Here is a 20,062-nt window from a genome sequence, read left to right on the forward strand (position 1 = left end):
CACACACAAAACACAGGCAAATTGGACCGTGAAAGGGCCCATTGCCTGTTAAGTATGTATATACACAACAACACTTTGGCAAAAGTAGATGAACAAAACGCAGCCAATAAAACCACCTACCAGTGTGAGATCAAACGCTGTGTGTGAACAAAACACGCGGACAAAAGTTAGCCAAGGGAATCCTCTTTCTTCTTCACGGACTCTGATTACAGAAGTGTGCGTCTTCCAGTCTTCCAGTCTTCCAGTGCTGATTGGGATGAACTATGACCCGCGGAGTGGGTAGTGTAGTCTTTGATGTGAGCTTCCCTCTGGGCACAAAGCTTATGCACGTAAACAATTTGATGGGATTAGCCAGCCAGGTTTCCTCATCGAGGGCTGGCTAATGGTTCTTTTATCCGAGACAACAACAACATCAACATCAACAACCGTGCGATAATCTGCACCATCACTAAACACACATTGGCAGATTAACCAAACCGAACCTACAACGACGGACATCACCTCGTGAATGAAATAAAAGAAAGAATTTCCGAGTCAGGGCCCTGCTGTCGTTCAGCAACATTCGTCTAACAAAACGGCGTACCATCGAGAAGATCACAAAGATGGCCGCGTACAAAAACAGTATACAGAGGAGGATTTCGTCAGCGGTCCAAAAAAAAATAGAACAAATCAACTCAAAAAGGGAGGCGCTGCAGAAAGAGGGGACATGCCCTTTATGAAGTGATAAGGCGTGGAGGCGTGGAGGCGTGGAGGCGAGGACTCGACACAGGGACCCTCTTCACACCGAACCGCCCCTGTGATGCCTGGTGTGGAGACGCCTGATCTGGCCCATGTGTGATGACTCCTGGAGGTCACCGGGGTTAAATGGTATTTGATTAAAATCAGTAGATAGTAGCTTACTCCCCGTGCATGTGCAGGGACGGGTGCACGCAGAGAGAGAGAGAGGGAGAGAGGGGGGAGAGAGAGAGAGAGAGAGGAACACACACACACACTCTCTCTGTCTCTCTCTCTTTGGTCCTTTGGATAAGGGCAAGGAAATAGGTTTGATTATACTTTCCTCAATTCTCGATCTCTCTCTCTCTTTCTTTTCCTTCTCCCTTTCTTTCTTTTCCTTCTCTCTCGCTCTCTCTCTCTCTCTCTCTCTCTCTCTCTCTAAACCTCTCTCTCTTTTTTTTCTCTCTCTCGTTTTTGGTTGGGGTTAGTGTGTGAAGGTAGGGAAGATATGTGTCTATGTGTGCGTATGTGTGTAGATGCGTGTGCGCGCGCGCGTGTGTGTGTGTGTATAGGTGTGTCGGTGTGGATTTGTGTGTGAGTGTGTGAAGCCTAGCACGAAAAAAAAAAAAAGGGCCTTGCCACTGTTTATCAAGCCACGGCAAATCCAATTAGCCTGTGGCCGGGCCCGCGACCCTATTAACCTGCTCAGCTGCGGCGGCACTCCACAGCTCCTGCCAATATCTCATTTCTCCCCGAGCTCGATAAGATCGGCTCAAGATATTCAGCGGGGTTCACTTCAGTTCCATCTCAGACAGCTACAGCTGCTGCCGCTCCCCGGGCCACTTCCAACCACAGCATCCACGCTGAACTCCCCTTCCTCTTCTGTCTTCTGTCTTCTTCTCTCTCTCGCTCTCTCTCTCTCTCTCTCTCTCTCTCTCCCTCGCTCTCAATCGTCTTTTTCCCTCTCTACCTCCCCCCTCGCTGTCTCTTTGCTGTCTTGTTCTCCTCCACCTTGCCCCCTCCCGCGTCCCTTCTCTGCCTCTTTGTCTTTCACCTCTCTATTCCCCAGCTATTCTCTCTAGGACTGCCCCCCCACCGTTTTCCCTCTCTCTCTCTCTCTTGCTCTCAATCTCCCTCTCTCTCTCTCTTTCTCTCTTTCTTCCCTGCTTGTCTCCATCTTGCGTCTCTCCCTCATACTCCAAACTGCCCTTCTCTCCCCTCTCTTTATTCTTTCTTCTCTCTCTTTCTCGTTGTCTCTGTCTCTCTCTCTCTCTCTCTCTGTCTCTCTCTCTCTGTATCTCTCGATCTGTCTCTCTCTCTCTCCATCTCCCTCTCCCTCCCTCTCTCCCTCTCTCTCCTGCTCTCTCCCTATCTCTCCTTAATGCTCTCCCTCTCTCTCTCCATCTCCCTCCCTCTCTCTCTCCTGCTCTCTCCGTCTCCCTCTCCCTCCGTCTCCCTCTCCCTCCATCTCCCTCTCCCTCCCTCTCTCCCTCTCTCTCCTGCTCTCTCCGTCTCCCTCTCCCTCCATCTCCCTCTCTCTCCCCTCTCTCTCTCCCTCCCTCCCTCCCGTGTAGCTACATTGAGACAACAAAACAAGTGGGACAGTGAGTTCCAGGTTTCGCCGGTATAGCTTAGCTTGTTCCCCCCCCCCCCCCCCCCAACAACCCCCACCACCACCAACACCACCACCCGCCCCAGACAACAGATCAGGAGCCCGGGCCTCCACCGTCTTGACAGGGGGGATAGCGCTGGGGATGGGGCTGGGGGAGGTGGCGGAGAAGGGGGCTGATTTTCCTTATCGCGGCCTGCCCACAAAGGGCCAGCCAGGGCCGGGCTGATTAGCATTCCTTGGTGGAGATGTGTCAGCTCTATTTCTATCACAGAGACAGATTGAGGCTTTCACTCTGCCTGGCGACTGAGTGACACATGGCCCCGACCGCAGGGACAACATTGTTATTGGAGTTAAGAAATCAATTTGTATCAAATGTACACTGTAATTTATTTGTTGCCTTTGAAGGGAACCTGGGCTAAGATAAATGGGAATGGACTCTCTCTGCCGACTCTCTCTCTCTCTCTCTCTTTCTCGTTGTCTCTGTGTCTCTCTCTCTCTCTCTCTGTCTCTCTCTGTCTCTGTCTCTCTCTCTCTCTGTCTCTCTCTCTCTCTCTGTCTCTCTCTGTCTCTCTCTGTCTCTCTCTCTCTCTCTGTATCTCTCTCTCTCTCGCTCTCTCGCTCTCTCTCTGTTATACAGTCTCTCTCTCTCTATCTCTCACCCTCTCTCTGTTATACACTCTCTCCCTGTCTCTCTCTGTCTCTCTCTCTTACCTCAAGCCTGAGCCTGATAAAGTTCTTGTGAAGACCATGATAGTTCCCCCCATCCCCTCGCCCCCATGCATCAGAAGAAAAAGTGACAAACATGTTTAAAGTTGTGCAGTGATCTTTAAATCTAGAAAAAAACACCTTGTCGGACATGATAGAACATTTTCGCCTCTTCCTTGCTGTCTGTCAGGGAGCCGGGCTGACATACGGCTTTAGTGTTTTTGCTGACATTTCGCTTTATCACATACATCTCGCAGCGGGCGAATGGAGAAATGATATTTGTCCCATTTTAATACTTTTCCATTCCCCCCCCCCCCTCCCTCCCCCCTACAGCCCAGCCACTGAGCTCCCAGATCAAGATGTTCCTTCGGGATTAAACAGAATATAATCTATGGTTCTATTTTTCGAGTCTCAGAGAAAACAATATACACACATACATATATGTAGGGGTGTGTGTGTGTGCGTGCGTGCGTGAATGTTGTTTGCTATGTATGCTGTTTATAAATCAGTTAAAGTATATATAGTGAAACTGTATATAGATTCCAGATAACATTGTTGTAGTAGCCTATTAGTGATTACAGCATATGGACTAAATCTGTTTTCATTTAAGGGGCTCACTCTTCCACGTACACACACGCACACACGTACACACACACACTAAAACACGCACACACACACACACCTACACACACACACCCAGATATGCATGCATGCGCGCACACATGCACACACACATACATACACACTTTTAACGCTCAGTGCTTTCAACGCTCAATGCATTTGGGAAAACTTTGAGTGTCAAAGCCTTTCAGCACCTCATATTTCACAGATCAGTGCGTGTCAAGCCTAGGAGATAATTGTAACACACCGGGGAATAAAGAACAACTGCAAAGGCACTGTAACATGAGGCCTTAAAAACTGCTGGCAATCCTTCCGATCCAAATTCAATACTTCCTATGTTATTAGAATCCATAATCTAACTGTGGAGTGTGTGTGGATGACTGCTGGTTTAGGCAGCCTCACCTGGCCCGAGTCAGACTGATTGGACTCTGGGGCTGTGTGAGGCTGCACACCTATTGTGCATTGAGCAATCAATGTGTACAGGTTCAACCAGCCATCACCACATGCTCCACAATAACATTACTTTGAATCTATTGTTATGACCTACGTCTGCCTTGCAGCAACTTCAGTGAATCCTGACCTGTCCTGTCTTAATCGCTGTTGTATATTTCTGTGACTGTTCATTTGTTTATTCGTTGGTTGTGTGTGTCCTTGTGTGTTGTGTTGTGTTGATTGCTTGGGCAGTCTGCAGCTGGTATTTTAAGGCCTCTGTGGAACAAGACCGGTGGCCACCTCCATCTCAGCAATGAGTTGAATTGTGTTTTTTTTGTAAGACTAGCACATGCATTATCTTTTTATCCTTTCAATGTACTGTCGTGTGTGTGTAAGTGATTGGAAGATGAGGTTGAAGTGGAATATTTAAAGGTGGAGCAATGCTCTTGTTTTTCCTTACAGCATACCTCACATGCCACATGACCACATCTTCCTATCCTTTTTATTCAACAGTATTGCCACACGTCCTGATCACATCCTAGACTTGGGTCTCATTAAAGAAACAAATCACGAATCAATAAATAGCTGAAAGTCTTTTTGTTTACGAGTGAATGTGAACTGTGAAAGCATGTCCGTTGTATCCCCGCTAGGATCAGCAAAGAAAGCTGCGTCCTTCCCTCACATCCGCACGGAGCAGGGGGAACAGTCGGCGAGCTCGCTGCGTATCTCTACACATCAAACATTTATTCAAGTCTCCAGGTTGACCCTGCTAAGCTGCTTCTCTGCCCCATGTATTTATTGAGTTATTTATTTATTTATTTATTCATGATTTTTCTTCTTTTCTTTTTTTTTTCTTCCATTACTTATTTTAGGGGCCTTCCCCCCCCGAATTTTCGGTACAAAAAATTTAGATATGCAAATGGCCCTCAAAGGCTGCGGCGATTGAAAAGGGATGGCGCACTGCCTCAAAGCCACATACTCCAAAGCTAAACAAGATTAGGAAAATTGAATCATTTCAAAAGCTTTGGGCAGAATGTAAACTGGTTAGCATTCTAATCCCACGGGCCAGGTGACCAGCGTTGAGCCTGTACTGAACACGGCCGTACACGGGCGCACGCGAGAGGATGCATCTGTACGCTGGAGCCTTTGAATTCAAATCCTACCTGAGCCGTAATCTACCTGGAAACGGCGGCCGTTCACTGACGCTCTATCAGAAGTTTCCCCTTCTTTTTTTGCTAATCCACTGACAACAAATATCATTCCAGCTTATGTTTTTCATTCTTTTCCGACTTTTTTTTTTTCTCTCTCTCTCTCTCTCTCTCTCTCTCTCTCTCTCTCTCTCACCAGATGTTGCCTGGGGTGGTGATGTTCTTTTATTCATGTTTCTTTGGGGGGGTTGTTCATTGTTTTATTGTCTTTTTTTTTATAATGCATCACAATTCCAATAAGGGGCTCGCATTGCTTGTTGTTTTGTGATTTTAAGAGTTATTTATCGAATGAATAATTCAGAATGTGATCCATTAATGGATCATATTTGAGGGAAATGCATTCATTTAGTTTTAATTGTAATCAAGGGTAACAGTAGGCATTTTCTGAAATGCTTCTTTGTCTTCTTCACAACAAAACATGATCCGCATACTCTTTCCCAACACTTTGGCTCCAGCATCAAGCACAAAACAATAAAACACAGCATGGCCTGTACATTTCCTCAGTATCAGTTCACTCTGTGTATAGCATGTATGGTCTTGTAATCACTAAATCAAACAGACCTTGATCAAATAAGCCTGTTTGAGAGTATTGTCATGCAAAACAAAAACTATGTTTGACCTGGTAACCCTCACAGACTTGCAAACATAACTGACCAACGTAAATTTCCAAATCAAAAGACGTACCCAGATATCAAACATCAGACCTGCTTTAAGCCCTAACAAAACTCTATGGGCCCTATTTTAACGGTCTAAAATGCAAGTGAGATGCGCCAAGCGCAAGTAGCTTTGTGGGCAGTTCTATGGCGATGTTGCTATTTTACCGGCGCATAAATGGCTCTTGCGCCCGATGCAAATCTAAAAAGGGTTGGTCTGAAGTAGCCTAATTACCTGTAGGTGTGGTTTGGGCGTAACGTGCAATAAACCAATGAGAGTGCCAGCTCCCATCCCCTTTTAGAGCTATGAGCGCATTTATATCTGAAAAGTTGATATTTTGACAGAGCGTTTGCAGTCTCCGATGAGACAGATGCATGACCACATGAATTTCAAACTTCAAATGGCTCAGTTTATGGCCAAATAATATGGCCTGATTCACACATGGAATAGCATTTTCTTCCACAACTTCAGAAACACTGAGTCCTCAAATTAACTTTGCACATAATAATAATAATTATAATTTTCACACATATGATATGCGGTAACTGTGGTTCTATTTAATGATATACGCAATACATTAACAAACATCGTTTCTTACCAGTATTGTATGCATTATCGTTATCGACTTGTGTTCCTAATCTGCATGTGTCCCCCCGTTAATATACATTACCATGGACTGTATTATGCGTTAAGTGTTTAGTTTGCGTGTGTTTAAACAGTTGGATGCACACACGCGCGCCCGCTTTCATTAATTCTTTTACACATCCACACACGCGCGCCCGCATTCATTCATTCTTTTCAACACTCACTCGCGGTAAAACAATGTTTTTTCACGATCAAATACTCATCAATCCGTAAAGATATGGGCTTGGACACGATGTCCGTGTCAAGAAAATATGTGTTTGCTGTACGGTGTTTGCAGATGTGTTGATTTAAAAGTACAACTTATTACCGCTGTATCAGCTGTTCTTTCCCCAATAATTTACCAAGAATGTGTGGCTAGGTAGATGAGAGAAGCAAAGTGTATGTGCGAGGTGCACAAGCAACACTATGCGCCCTTAAAATAGCATCTGAACTACGTGCCACTGACTTTAAACCAGGTATTTCCTGGTTTGTGGCTCAATTGTTTTCTGAAACTGCAAAATAGCACCAGGGAACGTTTGCGCCAGAACACGCCTCCTCCTTTCGCCGAACCGCCCCTTGGGGCGCAAGATCATTCTCTGATTTACAGGCGCGTGGCGGTGGAGGGAAAAGAACGCTCTGCGCCAGTTGCAAACTAGCAACGACACATGCGTCAGTGTAGAAAGTCAATTGCGCCGGATGCAAGATAGGGCCCTATAGGTTCTAGCCTTGGTACAGCACTACATCAACCGTCATCCATTCATACCAACTGCCACTCCTTCATCCATGGCTCTCTACAGATGGCCCTGGATGCTTACGGAGCATTATCACTCGTACTCTCCCTGACCTTTGTGCCATGCTCTCAAGGTTCCATGCTATATTTGTCATACCAACAGTGTGGTGATACTCCGTTTACATCCTACTCTCAAATAACACAGTGGGAAACAAATCTCGGGTCAACATGAGAGTTAAGGTATATTTTGGACACAGATAGACCCGTGTATTGAGAGTCTCAATGTGTGTGTGTGTGTGTGTGTGTGTGTTGTGTGTGTGTGTGTGTGTGTGTGTGTGTGTGTTTGTGTGTGTGTGGGGGGGGGGGGTGAGTGTGTGCTAGGACGGGCGTGCAGCTATGAGGCTGGTGAGCCACTGCTACAGAACCGACATCAGATGAATGGTTTCGGTGGTTTTAGTGTGGTTAAGGGCAGGGTGGGTATATCCCGGATGCCCTTCTCATTAATAATTATAAAATACACCCCAAAACATATTCAACACAGCCCGCCGGGAAAGGGTTTTATTTAGGGAGAACCCTTTGGTTTACCAGGGACTGTCTGTTATTTCCAGCTCACCATGCAGGCAGTTGGTAGCTTCTGTAGCCTAGCCTTAGGATTCTCTGACTTAAAGTGGCAGTGCTGCACAAGGTCATGCTGTGGCCTCATTCAAGTGTTCCTACCCGTGTGTGTAGATTGAAATGAGTGTGAAGTCAGGATGGACGCTCTCCTAAGTCTCTCCTGTGATTATCTACATTCTGCTACTCTCTGATTTGCCCCAGCCGGAAACATGATTTATATAATTACGCATCAAAATGTCAAGAGGTATATAATTAGTGTATGCATACGATGCAGAACAGCTTAATTCATTTAGTGACAATTAGTGTTCCTGCGAAGATTTATTGCAAAGCTGATGGGATGCAGGAATTTACTTAAGTCTGGGCAACATCTTTTGATAGACACACGCTGTGAATGGCAACTATCAAATCAATGATAAGAAACCACGATAAAGGCTACGCGATGATTTAATATGAAGAGAACAAAGTGTACTTGAGAATAGAGACTCACTGAATTTCTCTGTGAAGCAAACCGTTTAAGTCACGGGGGCTGGAAATGTGTTGGCAATCTGTTTCTCTTCTTGTGTGACATCAGCCTGTCACACAAGGCCCGCCCTCTCCTGCCCCACCCTGTTTTAGCTCTTCAGCTTTTAAGGGACAGAGTTAGGACTAGCATTGGAATCATATTTTGAGTAAAATGTTAGAATAGAAGAATAGATTTTACAACAGATGACATCTAATCATCATTTTTGTCATAGTCGTAGAAAAAAGTAAAATCACATTTCTCTTTATACCCTTGTCACCAAAAATCCTGTGACACCAGGCTATTTATCCTCCAGATATCACGGAGATCCCACTTAGAAGGGGGGGGGGGGGGGGGCACTTTACCTGCTCACCCCAGCATCTGATCACGTAGGAGGGGTACAAAACAGAGAGGGACCGAGACACATGCCGCTCGCACGACAACTGTCAATCCGCGGGGAACATGTGCTTTCATTTGCCACGGTGGAACCTGAAGAGCGATACGTAAACATTTTAATACCCGCTTCTTAAAATAACCAGACGCCCGCTTGTCCCCGAAACATGACCCCGCCCGCCGGACTTCCCCTGGCTCTGCAGCCCCGCCCTGTACGCTAGCCCCGCCCACTACCAACGGCACCATGGCCAAATTCGTTTGGCTAGTCATTACAAAGTTGTTCTCAATGACTGTTCAGTGCTGTTTACTTTGGCTGTGACACAAGGGTTGGTTCGAATTGCACCCTGCTGGTCAAATGGTGTTTTCGTAGACCAATGAAAACGGCTGCTACCAGTGATGGGGTGGAGGAGGGTGATGAAGAGGATGGAAGGAGTGTTATATTCAAAGTTAGGCGTCAGCATTTATCATGACGAGAATTAGGCCAGGGTCTGAGCCGTGGCTTTTAGTTAACCTACACCACTGATGTAACCAAATGAATTTACCAGGTGGCTATAGGCCCTAGCTGGCTGACTTATGTACCTGCGTGGTTTCATGACAAATTCAGAGACGGCCGGGGTAGTGTTGGATGACTTGGAGCCTGATGAACTCGCTGACTAGCTGGCTGGCTGGCTTTCACCCTCTGTGCCTGGCTGGCTGAGTGATGGGCTGGCTTGCTCGCTGTCGGAGTAAGCCTGGGTGATGTATAATGTGGTCGAGCATGCTGGCGATTAACAGATTGGCAGAGCAGTTGCTCTCAACTCGATGAGGCAGTCTAGACCAAAAACGCAAATGTATATTGGACTGTATTTGTCTTTTGGAGAATATAAATTACACTCATTTATTATTTAAATTCCTGTTGGAATACTTTTATTTTTCATTTGATTAGACGTTCACTTCTATGTTCCTTTTTGGGTTGTCTTTTTTTCTCCACAACAAAAAAATCTTGACATGCTAGCTTTCAAAAAAACGTTTGCTAGCCTCATTCTCCCAGATTGGAATGCGCACAGTTTTCCCTGAAAAGATCTCCCACTCGCTCCCACTCACCGCTGCAGGGCCTAAAGACTCCAACTTAATAAACTGCCTCATAAGGAAAGATTAAAGATGCCATGTAATTTGATTAACCGGATGGGAACGATGGGATGCCACAGATGGGGAGAATATGTCTGTGGAGTGCCTCATTAAAAGGAAGCGATCGTGTTAGAGAAAGAAAAAGCCCTCCTGGGTGAATCGTACTTGGAGGAAGCATTGTATGAGTTCCCATGGTGCTTCTGTGTGCTGTTGGAAAGTGATCGCGTCCAAACAGTTTTCCATGTATGTATGTATGTATTATTTGTGATAATTTGCATGCTCAACAAGGGAAAGTGTTCCAGTCTTTCTGGCTTCCCTCTGCATGGGCTAAATCCTGTTCCGCTGGGACCGCGGTCCACTAAGTACATTAGTAATGAAAACCCCAGCTCAATTGTTTAAATATGGTATGACATACTTGGTGAAGTATCCCCATCGTCTTTTGTTATTATTTTTTATTCCGCTTCAACATTAACCTTGTAAAGCCATTTTGTACCGTAAACGAGCCGAATGTGCAACTATTTATATTGTCATAACTGATCACGTCTGCGTCGACGCTGGGCTTGTCTTTGTTTGGGACGGTCTGTCTCCTTGTCATTTTCCTTCAGATCGGATTTGATGAATCCACATTTGTGACAAGTAAGTCTTTAGTTATGGCTATTAAATGTTCCACTCAAGTGTCCAAACAATCGTTTGTCTTGTGGTGGATTAGTAGTGTTTGCTTTAATTTCGAGAAATATCACCTTTTTGAATGTGAAATGAGAACATACAAATTCAGAAAAAATAAATGTGGACAAATACACAAAGTCGTATATGTTTGAAGATGTTTCAGATTATCTTACTTTTACTTTTATTAAGTTTCTGTAAGAGGTTCCAGGTTGTTGTTTTTCAGGGTGGATATTGATTCACTTTTCACCTTAAGAAGGGAGAAACCCTTCTGCTCTAATTAAACACTGTGATTTAATAAGTGTGTGTGTATACGTGTGTGTGTGTGTGTGTGCGTGCGTGTGTGTGTGTGTGTGCGTGCGTGCGTGCGTGCGTGTGTTGGTGTAAAGCACACAATAGCAGCACGTCGGAGAAGGTACCTTTCTACTTTATTAGTGAAGCATGTTCAAATGTGGCGTGCAGAATAGAAAATGACAACTCCATTGTAATTCCTGTGCGTCCGCTACCAGGGGTTCTGTTCAGGCCCTGTTCACTGCCTATTGCTCCATCCCCTCTCCCCCACCTCCACCACCTCCACCCCACATGTGCAGGGAGATTGAGATTATCCGCTTGCCGAATGAAAACCCGCCGAGCTCACCTGCTCGCCCTTGATATTACTCTGGGAAATATAAAATCCATTCCCAGATTCAGACATCTTTCGCCCGGAAACAGAAAGTGCATCCTTTTTGTCTGGAGCCACAGCAGACACACACACAGTCGCGTCTGGGGCCTCCGCTGTCCTTTAGGGCCCCAGACGAGATGTCTTAGTTAACGGGATGAAGTAAACCCCTGTCGGTCGACGTTCAAGGGTGGAACCCCCCCCCCCCCCACCCCCGCCCAGACGGCCCACCCTTCCTTCCCCTCCTGCTCAGTGCGGCGAGGTTAATTTATATTTCCCCGGCCCCGTTCCTCTCTCTCCTTTAGAAATGGATTGGTTGGAGGTGTTGGTGCCGGATCGTTATCGGGCCGCTATCATTCCGCCTGGGACAGCCCAGCCATCAGCATAAATGGTCAGTTTTTCAGTGGAATAAAACATATGAATTAAACTTCATAAGCTTATCGGGGCTTTGATATGTAGAAAGCCCACGATTTATTTCCACATTAATCCCACGTCCGTCCATTGCTGGGACTCTTTGATGCATGAAGGTGAGTATAGAACCTGGAGCCCACCATCAATAAATGTATATATATATATATATATATACCTGGCAGGTTTGAGATATAAATATATGTATATATATATTTGTATATATACATAGAACTTCATCTTCTCCCATTGCTGAAGCTTTGGGCCTTCTCTATTGTCACATCTCTCTCCCTCCGGTAAAGGGACAGGTTTTTCCCTTATAATTTCCCCACAAAAGGCAGCAGCCATATGCATTGAAACACAGCCAGCATGCAGGGGTCATGTAGCCCGATACTGAATTTCCCTTGCCTTTTGTGCAATCTTAATTGTCTGTCATTTCTGTCTGCGGCCCCGTCTGTGCGCGCTCCAAATAAAACCTATGGAAACATGAAAGGTGGAGCAAGGCCCTCACTTTCATCAAGGGATCGCTTTCCAGGGCCTTTGCCTCGGCTATACCCCGGGCTTGTGTTACGAGCACCATAAGAGTAGCTCTTGTTTCACCGCTGCGCTGGCCCATCTGGGTGCTGGGTTAATCTGTCATGGCCCAGGCTCCCAGGCAAATTCTTTCGGCAGCATAAGAGACAACGTTACCATCTCGCACTCCCCGACTCCACGGATCTCTGAATCTCTCCCCCCCTAACCTCCTCTCACCTCCCTTATTTATTTATTTTCTTCGGGTTCACGGCTCTTCTTGTGTTGCCTCCCCCCCCCCCCCCAAACTCACGCTACTGACAGTGGAGACGAGGGCGGATGCCTCGGTACATTTCAATGTAGCGCCTAGCTACTGCGTCTGTCACTGTTTTCCGGCGAGGTGTTGTTTTTGACCTTATTGCTCCCCCCCGTTCTGGCAGTTCAGCCACGAACCTCCAGCAGAACAGGTACCTGTGAATGTGGTTTATTTTTTTCATTTTTCTGCTGCTTCTTATTTTTTTTTCTTCTTCTTGACAGTCGGAAAAGCCCCGGGGGACCCCAGGTCGCACGACAATTGGCCGGGGAGACAGTGCAGATCTCGGAATGTAGATATTTCTAAGTCGAGTCGTTCACTGCCACGATAGGGCAATTGCTTGAAGACTGCAAAGTCCCCTTTAGAAGTTCCCCGCTCGTTTTGATCCAACGCCCAACTCCACCCCCCCCTTCCTGAACCTTGATCTCATTGTCAGTTTAACTCCTCCACCTGTTTCATATATATCCCTCACGAAAAATAAATACTTATTTTTCCCTACGCAGATCAGAAACAATAGGGTTAGAACAGTGCAGCCCTGACGTACAGATGCACAGGCCTCTATGACAGCCGTCACTGGTTTGAAAGCTCACAACTGCTGCTTTTCAAACAGATTCTTGAGAGGTAAAAAAGCGAGTGTTTCTCCTTGAAGTCGTCTTCACACTCCCGTTCTCATTAGTGTAAGCTCACTGAGGAGTCTCACAGCTCCAGGCTGCCTCAGGCCCTCAACACCCTGTGTCTCATGTCTGTGTAGTTATTGTTTCATCATGACACCGGCTGCTTATAGAATCCAACTGATGGATTGTAATAATGGTGTTATAGCCTATAGCTCACCCGTGCTTTGTTTTGCATGTGACAATACCATAATGTGATGATGCTTCTTTTATTGTGTGTGCCTATATCAATTAGCAACATTATGTATTAAAGAGCAGTTGACGTTTTAACATAGACCTGTGTTTGACTCTGCTCATCCTAGGGTTAATACATCGTGTGAGGTGGCATGCTCTACTCCAACCGACAACTTGGAAGTGTTATTCATGCTCAACATACCGATTCTTAGTCGTTTTTAAAGAACAAACTATTTGTTTTGGTCAAATTTGACTTGCTTAAGTAATAGTAAGGTGATGGTTAAACATTGCCATTTTAAGGACGTAAGACAGGTTTACCCTTAAACCTGGCGTTGTATTGAATCTCTCTGTAACTGTTTCCTTGCGTTACTTATCTTAATATTTTGGCACTGACTTGTGACGATCCATCCACATTACCTTGGAAAGTCGTTCTCAACTTTATGCTTAGATTATTTCCAAACACTTGCTCACACGAGTCAAAATGCCCCTCTCTCTCTCGTCTTACCCTGGGGGTCATGGCTAGGTTCTGAGGGCCCTCGGCCATGTGTATCAAAGTAAACCAAGTGCCTGCTCAACGTATACAAAGGGGCCGGTAATATTCATTATGTCCAGCCACACTGAGAGCATACCGTTAACCTCTCGGAACATTCCAGCGCAGTTATTAGTCAGCATTATGGTTTATTTGTCCAGAGGAAAGATAAACCAGGAACTTCTCATACCCCCTCGTCTCTCTCTCTCCCTCTCTCTATCTCTCTCTCTCTCTCTCTCTCTCTCTAAGAGGGACCTGCTCAAAGCCTGACTGTTGTTTGACCGAAGCCAAGTCGGCCCCCCTTTTGACAAATAGTTAAATAACAGAAGATAGTGTGCAGTGTGGCCCCAGAGGCGCAGATAGTGCCACTGTTGAGCCACACAACAGGGTGAAGTCATCAGGGCCGGGCTGGGGGGAGAACAGCCTTGTTTTGTGTCATTTTTTTGCACACAGACTACTCAGCAGTAAAGAGCGAGATCAGGCCCGCCATGTGTGAGGGAGTGATTTATTCAACTGCTGAAGTGTGACTTGTTATTTGATTGTTTGAACATATCATAATTCTTTGTAGTGTATCCAACTTTGCTGCATTCAATAAAAAAAAGGCCTGAAATCATATGAACAAATATGTAGAGATATGCGGTCTGGTTGATAAGTCGAGCACTGAAATGTCTTATATTCTATTGAAAACCTTTTATATTTTATGGGAAAATGTTCCCCCATGAGTTACATTTGTACAATGTAAATCAACATCTCTGGTTAGTAATGATATATTATTTATTTTGAAATGCATGACCTTTTTGTAAATTAAGATGCACGCAGCTAACTTTAGACTGAATAGACAGTTTCTGTTTTGTTAATGTTAGCGATTAACTTTGTATCATAATACTTTTTAGTTACATCTTTTTAGTTAGTTCATCCCATACATATCACATGTATGTCTTAAACATCATTTATTGTATTTGACACTATTCTTTTCATAGCTCACACACACATTCTCTCTGTCTCTCTCTCTTGCTCACTCAGTCAGTCACTCACTAAGTCACTCACTCACTCACACACTTAAAAACTTCTAAACGTGGGAGGGCACACACACACACACACACACACACACACACACACACACATACACACACACATTTAAACAATTTTAAATGTAGGAGGGCACACTCATACACAGCAACCCACCCACCCACAGATACCCCCCCCCCCCCAAACACACACACACACACAAACACTCCAACTGTCAAGTGAACCAAACCACCCGTGATGCTTTGGTTTGTTCTAAGTGTCTAAATGTTTCTAATTAGCCAGAGGCTGTGAGGTTCGCTCTGTGATTGCTTACTGCCTGTCCACAGCCACTTCCTGATGTGTCCTCACAGTGAACTTTGAGCGGAGAAGAAGAAAAAACACACACACACACACCCTCACACACGCACGCACACACACACACACACATTATGCTCACTACACACATATTACACACACACACACACACACACGCACACACACACGCATGCACGCACACACACGCACACACCACACACACACACACACACACACACACACACACACACACACACACACGCACACGCACACACACACATTATGCTCACTACACACATATTACACACACACACACACACACACACATTATACACACACACACACTACACACTCTACCCACACACACACACACACACATCTCCTCCTTAACCAAAACCAGTCTACAGTGAGGGGGCGCGTGGGCTGTCCTGCCGCAGTGCAGGATCCACCCCACCCACCGTCGACCCCCACCACCTCACCCTCACACCCACCCCCACCCCCTCCGGCCCCCCATCACGATCAGGCTCAACTGCCCCCTAATTGTCCTCGTCTCCCGGCCTTCTGGAAGGAGTTGCTGACACGAGAAATTAGCCAATCAGGACGGCATTAGAGCACGCGGCCGTGGAGCCCATCCGCGGCTACGCGGCTACGATGCTACGCTATCATGCACATCCCCCCCATCCCCCCCGACCACGACTCCCCCTTTGGGAATGGGGAGGGGGGGGATGGGAGAGAGAGGGGTCGCAAATAAGCAAGGAAAATACTCACGTCTCGCCTTTGAAGTGACGGCAGCTCCCCAAATTAAACTCTTAGTCACACTCGGGTCAAAGACGGACATGGTGGTTAGCGGCGGCCCTGGGCCCCGATCCGGGGGTCCGCTTCTGGGCGGGGTTACGGCGTGACTCCCGACGGACTCCCGATCCTCGTCGGGAGTCGACGTTCATGTCCCTCGGGCCCGTAGGTCGTGGGGTCGCGGCGACGCCGCTACCTGTGTCCGAATGCCGCCGTGTTGAGTCATTGATTTATTAACAGGAATGTGTGCGTGGTTCGTGTGTAAATCAGTCACGACTCCGGGAAAGTTTGAGCTGAACATGTGTTGTTGTTGTTGTTGTTGTTGTTGTTGTTGTTGTTGTTGTTGTTGTTGTTGTTGTTGGTTTGGATTGTGCTCGCGAGCGGTCTACTGGTGTCCTGTCTTTTTTTTTAATGCAAATGAATTCCATGCAAAAAGTGTATCAAACTAACTTTTTCGATCTCAATTAAAAATAATAATTTTTGCTAATTGTTGTTTATACAATGGGAAGTATAATGAGCAGCCGGGAGAAGGGTGAGATATTAGCATTTTTACTTAGAATTAATTGTGCTTCTTTCGTAACAGGGCAATCAGAAATAAATAATCATTTAGCGCCGATAGCTCGGGAAGATGAGGAGAGTATTTAAATAAACTGGGTCAGGTATCAAACTGTTCTGGAGGGTGGGATGGAGAGAAAAGGTTTAAAAAAAGTTTCTCAAAAAAACACCCTTGGGGGGGATCCAATGAGATTACCACCTCCCCCCACCCCCACCTCCGTCTCACCCGCACCGAAAAAAAGCAGAAAAAAAGAAAGGGAAAAAGATTGAATTAGTTTGGCCCGACAGAATGCGGGCAGAAAAGCAAGCATCTAATGGTAAATAACAAGCTTGTGACAATTCATCAGGCCGCTTCACAGAAGGGAAGGAGATGGTGTGGGTGGTGTGGGTGGTGTGGGTGGTGTGGCCGGGGGTGGAGGGTGGAGGCTTGAGGCGGGGCGGGGGGGCTGGAATGCCTGGGATGGGACCTTTCCCCCTGTGTGCTGTGTTATTCTAACAAACAATGTCAATGAGATGGCAACCTACCTCTCACCAATTTGCATGGTTGTCAGGGAAGTGAAAGCCAGTTTAAAGGTACGTCCTTTATGCGCCGGAGAAAGGATTAGGGCCAGCCACCACAAAGGAGCTTTGATTTCCTTGGTAATATGTGGAAGAAGTTTGGCTGAGAGGGGAAAAAAAGAGCGTTTTAGACTTTAAGAACCAGCAACTTTTTTGAAGTATGTTATTTTGTTTGTGTTTTTTTTTTTTATTGTCGTGTGTTTAAGCTGTGGATGTGCGTTTGTGTGTGTGTGTGTGTGTGTGTGTGTGTGTGTGCTTCTGAATGAATCTCGGGAAAAGCCTTCGCTCTTCTCCCCGTGTGAGTGACGTTTCTGGTTGAAAAACAAAACCTGTCATTCTTCAACTGAAATAAAGATAAAACTAAAACCTGGAACAGATGAGACAATGCGGTGTCACTCACGGGGATACGGGACTGTGCGGGAACAGGTGTTCCGCGGCTTTAGCGCGGACATGCCGTGATATAAGTGTAGCCGATCTTTGTGTGTGACAGGTTCTGCTTTGCTTTTGTTTCAAAGCTCTGGGTTGTGCGCTATTCACACCCCCGCTCAATGACTGACACCCAAGTCACACGTAAACACTACGAGCAGGCCTTTGTTTATTTGCTTGTGTGCATGTGTGTGTGTGTGTGTTACTTGTGAATGTGTGTGTATGTGTGTGTGTTAACGCAGTATGTGTTTGTGTTGGGGGATGTGCGTGTGTGTGTGTGTGTGTGTGTGTGTGTGTGTGTGTGTGTGTGTGTGTGTGTGTGTGTGTGTGTGTGTGCGCGTGTGTGTGTGTGTGCCGAGGTTGGGGTGTGTGTGTCTTTATGAGGTCAAAGTTCACGTCTCATTAGCATGTATAAACTCCCCCAGTCAAGAGGCTGACTTTGACCCCGATACAACTACTCCTGCCCAAAGAAAACATGGCTGCTTGGGTTAACTTCACCACGCACTGCGTTAATTCGTCCTAGCGAGCGACGAAACACTGTGCTATTTACTTTTACCCCAAAAGTATCGACGTTACACTTGATTGGATTCGGTGATGTTTAAAAGCTTTCCGTTTTGAGCTTTTTATAGTCGCACAATTGCTCCTACAGCGATGCTTAGCAAAATCTCGAGAACACATCTATAATACTTATTCTTGCTTTCCCGCCGAATAACAAAATCGTCCGACTGTTCAGCACTGGCCTTAGCGCAAGACGCGCAATCGATTTCGGGGGCCTTTCCATAGCGGCAGGGCTTCCGACAATGCTGCTTTAAGTTAAATTCTGCTCGCGCGCACACACACACACACACACACACACACACACACACACACACTGGTTCATGCTTAAAGGCGATCACCAGGGAGACGATGTCCCCTCGGTGGAGCAGTCCAGCACAATGTGTTCCAGTTCACTTTCATCATGTTGTACCAGCTGAACATGGTGTAGCTTTCAGCCCTGCCCTGTGGGAAACTGCTGCTCTGTGTGTGTGTGTGTGTGTGTGCGTTTGTGCGTGTGTTAGTATTTCTGTTTGGGTGTATTTCTGTTTGTGTGCCGGAGTGGGCTTGTCTGTGTATTTGTTTGTGTGTGTGTGTGTGTTTGTGTTGGTGTTAGTATTTCTGTTTGGGTGAATTTCTGTTTGTGTGCCGGAGTGGGCTTGTCTGTGTATTTGTTTGTGTGCGCGTGTGTTTGTGTGTGTGTGTGTGTGTGTGTATCTGTGAGTGAAATTGTGTTAAAGTGTGTGAAAGTGTGTTTGTAGCGTGCATTGTAGTGTGTGTATGTGTGTGTGTGCACGTGTGTGAGTGTCCGTGCACAGGTGCGTGCGCGTGTGATTGTGTGTATGTGCGTGTGTGTTTATATGTGTGTGGGTGAAAGTGTGTTTGTGGTATCCATGTGTCTGCGTGTGCGTTACTGTACAGTTAGGCATGCAGGGTTATCCCCAGCTCCGACCAACACAGTCTGTATGTCCCCGGGCCTCCAGTAAAGACCGGCCACAGAAGCTGTGCCTGGTAGACTCTTGGTCGATGCTGATCCTGAATCTGTAGAGAATAGCAACCATAGCCTTTAGCATGTCTATATCGGACCGCGGCTAGCAGAACACAGCTAGGGGACTTTCCCTATCGGCTGTTGTTGTTGTAATTTCTTCCTTCCTTGCGCACAAAACATGATCATAATTGCATTTGTCAACTGATCTTTACTGTCACATGATAAGTGTCACTACTTATCCTGCCCAGGATACTCCCGGAGTAAGACAATCTCTTGGATAATACGGAGACATTTCCTTTGCTTTGCTCTTGTTTATACCGGCTGTGCGTATGGATCGGGTTCTGCTGTAATAATGATAATTGTGTTGTTTATATCTGGTTCACCAGCGGGACGTGCTCACAGTGTGTGAGAGAGGGTCTCTTTTCGGATGTTGCCTGTCTGCGTTCATTGGTTAGACAACTGGTAAATCATTCCCGTGTAATTGTTTGATTATAGTGGCAGGGGTCGCTGGATAATGTAATCATACTTTATTAGGTTTTACAGCATGAATTTAATAAGCTCTCTCCGCCTTTGTCCCAAAAAATTCGTTTTGAAACAGCTGTCCGACAGATAACACGGTATTCCAATGACTTGTGTCAACAGGTTTACGAAAATAACAATGTTCTCATTGTTTGGACAGGCCGCTGTTCCAGACGGTTTGAACCTTGGAGCTTGTTGACATTCTTGAAAACTTGGCGATATTAATTCTCGCTTCCAAGGTGACTCAACCCGACCTGAAAACAAGTGCCTCTGTTTTTCAAAGTCCACGTGACAAATTCTAATGTTAAACTTGATCCAACTCGCTGTCCACATCTTCCCCTAGCACACTAAATCAGCGTGCTAAATAACACGCGGGTGAGCCAGAATAATACACACAGACATACTACTCGACAGCGAACCTAAAGCGCCTAATCTAATTACATCGCTGTTGTTTGAGCGTCTAGCAAGGCCGGCGGGTGGGAGGGGGGGTTATTGAACACTATTCGAGCGAACCGCGAACCCCCTGG

Source organism: Pollachius pollachius, assembly GCF_949987615.1.
Source record: "Pollachius pollachius genome assembly, chromosome: 1".
Classification (NCBI taxonomy): domain Eukaryota; kingdom Metazoa; phylum Chordata; class Actinopteri; order Gadiformes; family Gadidae; genus Pollachius; species Pollachius pollachius.